General features: G+C 52.3%; 1 protein-coding gene across 1 annotated transcript in view; it reads right to left on the minus strand.

Moving 5' to 3' along the window:
* The window catches only part of LOC104858368, a 148,423-nt gene that overhangs the window by 119,835 nt on the left and 22,588 nt on the right, over positions 1–6,000 (minus strand). The window lies entirely within an intron of this gene.

The following is a 6,000-nucleotide window of genomic DNA, read 5'->3' on the forward strand; positions in this document are numbered from 1 at the left end:
TGCACTCCTAAGTGGGACTTTTCAGAGGTGGCTGGATCTAGGGTGTGTGGGTGTGGATTAGGGGTTTGCAGTACCAGATTCCTCCACTGATTGGTTTATCACAGTTCTGAGTGTGGGTAATGGAAGCCCACTCGGGTGTGGGTGGCGCCACCACCCAAAAGGCTTGTGACTTGGATGGGATAAACGGGAGAGGGAAGCTTGCTACCTCCTGCCTGCCCTGCCATGGACTTCTTCTCCCCTGCAGTGCCCCTCTGCCACGCCACTCTGCCTTGGAGCCAGCCAACTATGGGCTGAAACCCCTACAAACTCTGAGCCAAATAAACCTTTCCTCCCTTAACTTTGGGGGTCAGTAGTTTTGTCTCAGCAGCACTGAAGTCACTAAGGTACCCACCCTGCCAGTGGAGGCCAGCAGACAGATGGGCCCTGACCTTTATGTCCCTCCATGGCGTTTTCCCGAGTGTGTACCTATGTGAACTGAGCTCCCCTTGCCCCCGGGATGGCTCCTGCCTGCCCATAGCAGTGGCTCTCAGGAAACCGGAAAGCAGCAGGTTCTTCTCGATTGTGACCGTGGCTGCCCTGCCTCAACGCAGCCCCAGGCCTCTGCACGGGAAAGCAGCAACCAACTGCCAAGGACATCGCTGCCCCTCGTGTCTGGGATGCCTCTCGCTAATGTGCGCGGCTGCTGGGGAGGACGCCTTAACGCTTCTGCACAAGACAGTCATTATTGCTAAACATAGCCACCCTCCCCACGGTGTCACCCTCAGACACTGGGGAATCTCGGGCCCAGAAGCCTCAGAAGCCTGGGGTCACCTCACACCCATGGGGCACTGAACAGGCAAGCCCAAGACAGCACCCCAGCCCCCCAGCCCACCTCCTACAAAGAGGAGGCTGTCAGATGCCACCCAGACTGGGCATGGGGTCACCTGCCTCATCTGCCTCACGTTCAGAGCAGTGCAGCACCAGACGCAGAGCTGACCTGGTAGGGGGATGCAGAAGAGGTTTGGGGTACAGTGCTGGGTGCAGGTCCAGAGCACCCCAGAAGATGTCAGGCTCACCAAGCTTGGGGTAACACACTGAACAGAGGAAGGATAAAGTCCCCACCTTGAGGGTGCAGCCCACCGGCCACCTCCGGGATCAGACATGCAAACCCCCAGGCGACCCCCAGGGACCAGGGTGCTTCCCTGGAGAGACTAGAAGACCCCTGAGAAGACCTACAGAGAGACTGCATGTGCAGGGAAAAGCACCCGCCACCCTGCAGGGAGCCCAGGGTCACTCTCAGGGCCCCTCCAGTGCCTCCGGCCTCTCTGTGTCCTTGCAGATTAAGGGCAGTTTTGCAGGGCTCCTCAGCCTCGAAAGTCTGCTCTGCCCTCTGGTGGCAGGTGGAGGGTCCTGGCATTTACTCTGGACCTCAAGGGGTATAAATATCCCAGCTGCAGCACCACTGTGCCAGCAGGGTGCTTCTGAGAAACAGCAGGGTGCTTGCAAGGACCCCACAGGACAGGGATCCACCCATGCACAGGTGATTCAGGTTTTTTGTTTCTTTGTTTTGCAGTACTGTGGACTGGATCCAGGCCTTCACACTGAGCTACATCCCCAGGTTGTTTTGTTTTGTTTTGTTTTGTTTACTTTAAGACAGGGTGTGGAAGAAGGCAAACAGAGAGTCTGCCAGTGTCCCACAGAGTTCCACACACCCCGCTTCAGTTCCACTTCAGCTTGATGCACCACATGGGAACAAGAGGGTAAGGACAGACGGATGGACGTTCGAGAAGAGCCTCCGGCACAAACGACAAAGTGGAACTTCAAAGCCAGTACCACGTGGCCCGCCTCCATGATGGCTGCCTTCCGGTTCCCATGCCCTGTGAGGACCTTCCCTGGGCCAGCCAAGTGACCAAGAGAGGATGCGGCAGAAGGATGACCGCTCTCCCGGAGACCAAGCTGGAAGGCCCTGCAGCCACCATCTTGGCTTCTCCATCCCTCCCTCCCGCTCTCTCTCTCTCTCTCTCTCTCCCCCTCATCACTCACTTTGAGGGAAGCCAACTGCCGTGTCAAGCAGCCATATGGCGAGGCTCACATGGCGAAGAACTGAGACTTCTGCCAACAACCAAGTGACTGAGCTTGGAGCCGATCCCTCTCCCCAGTCAAGCCTCAGACGGCTCCAGGCCTCGCTGACACATTGGCTGCCAACTCACGAGAGCCCCCAAACCACAGCCACCCGGCGAAACCCGCCGATGCTTGGCCCCCAGAACATGGGAGACAGGGACTATCTGTCACTTAAGCCACTGCATTTGGAGGCAATTTATAACAAAATAATAGATAACTGGCCCAGGCACGTACTTTGCAGAACGAAGAAGACTTCAAAGAATCTGTCATTAATATCATCACAGGGATGAGAACAGATACTGCATCTGTGAAACATGAAGAAATTATTAGAGAACAAGAATGCTTGGAAGTAAGAAATGATAACATAAATGCAAGTCAGTAGAAGCATGAGGAAACGACTTGACAGAGTCCCCAGAAGGCACAACAACAACCAAAAACAGCAAAGACAGGGCCGGGGATTTAGCTCAGTGGTTCTGGCACCTGCCTGGCAAGTACAAGGGCCCAAGTTTGATCCCTGGTACCAAAACAAAAAGCAGACAATAGGAGTTTGGGCATTAATGGAAAGGGTTAGACAATGAAGACAGGAGGTCTAATATCTGACAAATAAAATTTCCAGAAAGAGCACTGAGAAAACAGGGGAATAAGATTATCAAAGAAGTAACATGAGAAACTTCCCCTTACCTGAAGGCCCATGTCGTCCGCTGTGTTCCCACACCAGGGTCAGACTGAACAGTAGAGGCATACGACGTACATTAGCTTGCTTTCCATTGCTTTAGCAAAATACCAGATCCTGTGCTCTTTCTAAGGAAAAGGAATTTGTTTTACTCAGTTTGGAGGCTAAAAGCCCCAGGCTGGAAGCCTTACCAGTCTGGCCTTGGCAAGGGCCCTATCTGCCATACTGCATGGTGGCCAAGGACATCAGGGCTGGGTGTGAGCAAGAGGAAGATCACACAGTGGATGGGAAGCCAGAGAGCACCTCTCCAGGGTCCCACAGGACACTTAGCCCTTTTTGAAGGTGATGCCCCAAACTCCGTCACTTTCTGTCCATCTCTTGGTCCCCACCACCTCCACATAGCCATCCCAAGGACCACACCTCCAACACATGGGCTCCTAAGGGACAGTGTGAACCACATCCACACTGTGGCACATGCCCAGTGACATACTGAGACACCAAGGATAAGAGCTTCTGGAGAGAAGACCAGTTCATGCAGTAGGAACAAAATCACAATGGCATCAAACTTCTCTACCATAGCACAGAAACAAGAATTCAGTGGAAAAGTGCCCTCGATTCTAGGTAAAAGTAATTTCCAACACAGGATTATACACTCAAGCAGACTGCAAAGTGAAAGTGGGAACAGGAAGAGGGACGACAGGATGTTATGAGAGGATGTGCTCCACTGAGACTAGGTAGTATAAAAACAAAAGCTGGAGTTGCCCAGCCCGGGGAAGTGCACACTGTAACCCAGCAGTGAACAGAAGGGAGTCCTGGCCGTGAGCCAGCAGCAGCCTGAACAGCGGGCTGAGTGTCCTGAGCGCGTGTCCGGGGACATCAGAGCAGCTGCTACAAAGAGAAGAGAATGCTGAGGTCTGACTGTGAGGAAGGCTGGCGGAGAGGCTCACTGGAAGGTGTCCCAAAACCTAAGCCATTATAAACTCCAGGTTAAACAAAGAGTCTCACAAAGGAACAACGCTGAGACTGTCACAATAAGAGAAATCTTAATGTGGATTTAACAAAAATGTAGACATCACTGTTTGGGTGGAAGTGAGCTCAAAGCCTGATCTGCCACGAAAGAAAGTGCAAAAGTGTCATCTAAAACTGATGAACTGCGACGTTCCGGTGTATAGTCTTTTGATATCCAGGAGTGAATTCCAGAAGCAACAGAAGGGCAAAGGGAAGGAGACTGCGGGTGTTAGCGATGGAGGACTGTTCGACTGTAAAAGTATTTCCATGTTGAGTCTTAATTTAAAAGGGAGAGAAGAGTCGATTTCACCTCTTGAAAATAAAAAGATCCTAGGGCCGGGGATTCAGCTCAGTGGTTTCACCACCTGCCTCGCAAGCACAAGGACCAGAGTTCCATCCCCAGTACCAAAAAAAAAAAGAAAAAGAAAAAAATCCTAGGGCACCAAGGAAAATCATACCAATTCCTTCCAGTCATGTCATTTGTATGTTTGAGTAAAACATCTCGGTGGTATGATGTTGAAATAAATACAGGTGTTTTTTCCAGCTTCACACAGTAGGTAACCCAAAGCAGGCTAATGGTTTTGCCAAAGGGACAAACCAGGGCATAAAAGAAAGATGGAACTGTAGGACCTGCAGAGACCTTTTGGGTTTCTGGCCCAAACCACTCACCCACTCACTGCTGTGTAAACTGAACCCCGGGAGGCTGTGCTAGCCCGGACTGCAACACTACAAGCAACCACGACTGAGCCTGGGGCTCTGGCTGGCCAGGACCCAGTCTCCCTTAGGAAGCCAGAGCGCCTGAGCTCCATACAGAACCCTCAAGGGTTCTGTGCACAGTGGGAAGATGCAGCTAGACAAGGCGGGAGAAAAGGAAGGCTGAAAAATTAGTGCTCGGTTCACCTAAGGCAAATGAGACTACATCCAGAGTCTGTGCCACACACTTACAAGACTCAGCCCATATTCCGATCCTTTTCCAAAGAAATTAAAAACCTTACAGACCTGGGCAAAAAAAAAAAAAACAGCATGAAGGCTAACAGGTTCAAATCAGCACAGGACCAACCAGCCCTAGGGCCAGGCTGGGGCAGGGCCAGGGCCAGGGCCAGGGCCAAGGCCAGGGCCAGGAGTAAGAGCAAGTCCATCCAAGAGTCCGACTTCAACAATGACTCGATTTTCAAACAAAAAGAACTGGATTCACACATGTAGAGGAGGTTTGGCCTGCAACACAGTTCTGTTACCCAGGGGTGAAGGGGCTTTCTTTAATGCTATCTCAGTTAAAACATCAAGGCAGGTAGAACCATCCAGACCCTGGATTCATGTCCCAGCAATTGGGCTCACCAGCCAGGGGACCGTGGGGCTCTGCCCAAGGAAATGACCATGTCCCCACCTCCCAGAGTCATCCACAGGACACGCTGGAGATGGCACACAGCAGTGCTGGGGAACCTCTTACACCTTTAAGTGATACAAACAGCTCACCGTGAGTGCCAAAGGCTCACCACCAGTGACCTGGAAGGTCCTCGACAAATGTGACAGGCCGTGAGGCATCGGGTCAGTGCATCACACAGACATGAGGTTTAAGCAGACTTCTAGAGAATCTTTAAACCAGGGATCCACAAACAATGGCCCAAGGTATGTATTTGTGGCAGTAAAGTCTCACTGGGACCCAGCAAATTCTTGAAGCTGGAGACATTTGCTACCTCGTCCTTCACGGAAAGTGTTTGCCAGGCTCCATGTTGAGCAGTTGAGGATGACAACAGGCAATATGTGAAAGTCACTGGGAGCCCCGGGACACGTGAAAGATCACATGGCCATGAAAAGAAACATGGCACTGACTCTGCTACAACACGGATAAGCTGTTATGCTAAATGGAAGAAACCAGTCACAAAAGTCCACGTGTGCGGTTCCATTTAACGGAAATGTCTACACATACTGAACAGCCATCGGTCAACCCCACGAAGGTCCTAGGGGTGGACCACATCAGCGTAGAAGGTGTGACAGAGAAGCTGGGAGTAGCAACACCCTGGCTGGGGACAGGCCACCTAGGGAAGTGGCTCTCACTGCCCCCTGGCAGGAAGACAAGCAACTTCCACATCTCAGTGAGGACCCATGGGGCCCCTTGAGGCCAGTGTCCCTGCCAATACCCCGACTCAGCTGGAGCCTCACCCTCTCCCACTGCAGGTGATCACAGAAGCCAGCCTTGCCCTCTTGCCCCCGCCCCACCC

Source organism: Fukomys damarensis, unplaced genomic scaffold (assembly GCF_012274545.1).
Source record: "Fukomys damarensis isolate Sample0158 unplaced genomic scaffold, DMR_v1.0_HiC HiC_scaffold_23, whole genome shotgun sequence".
Lineage (NCBI taxonomy): Eukaryota > Metazoa > Chordata > Mammalia > Rodentia > Bathyergidae > Fukomys > Fukomys damarensis.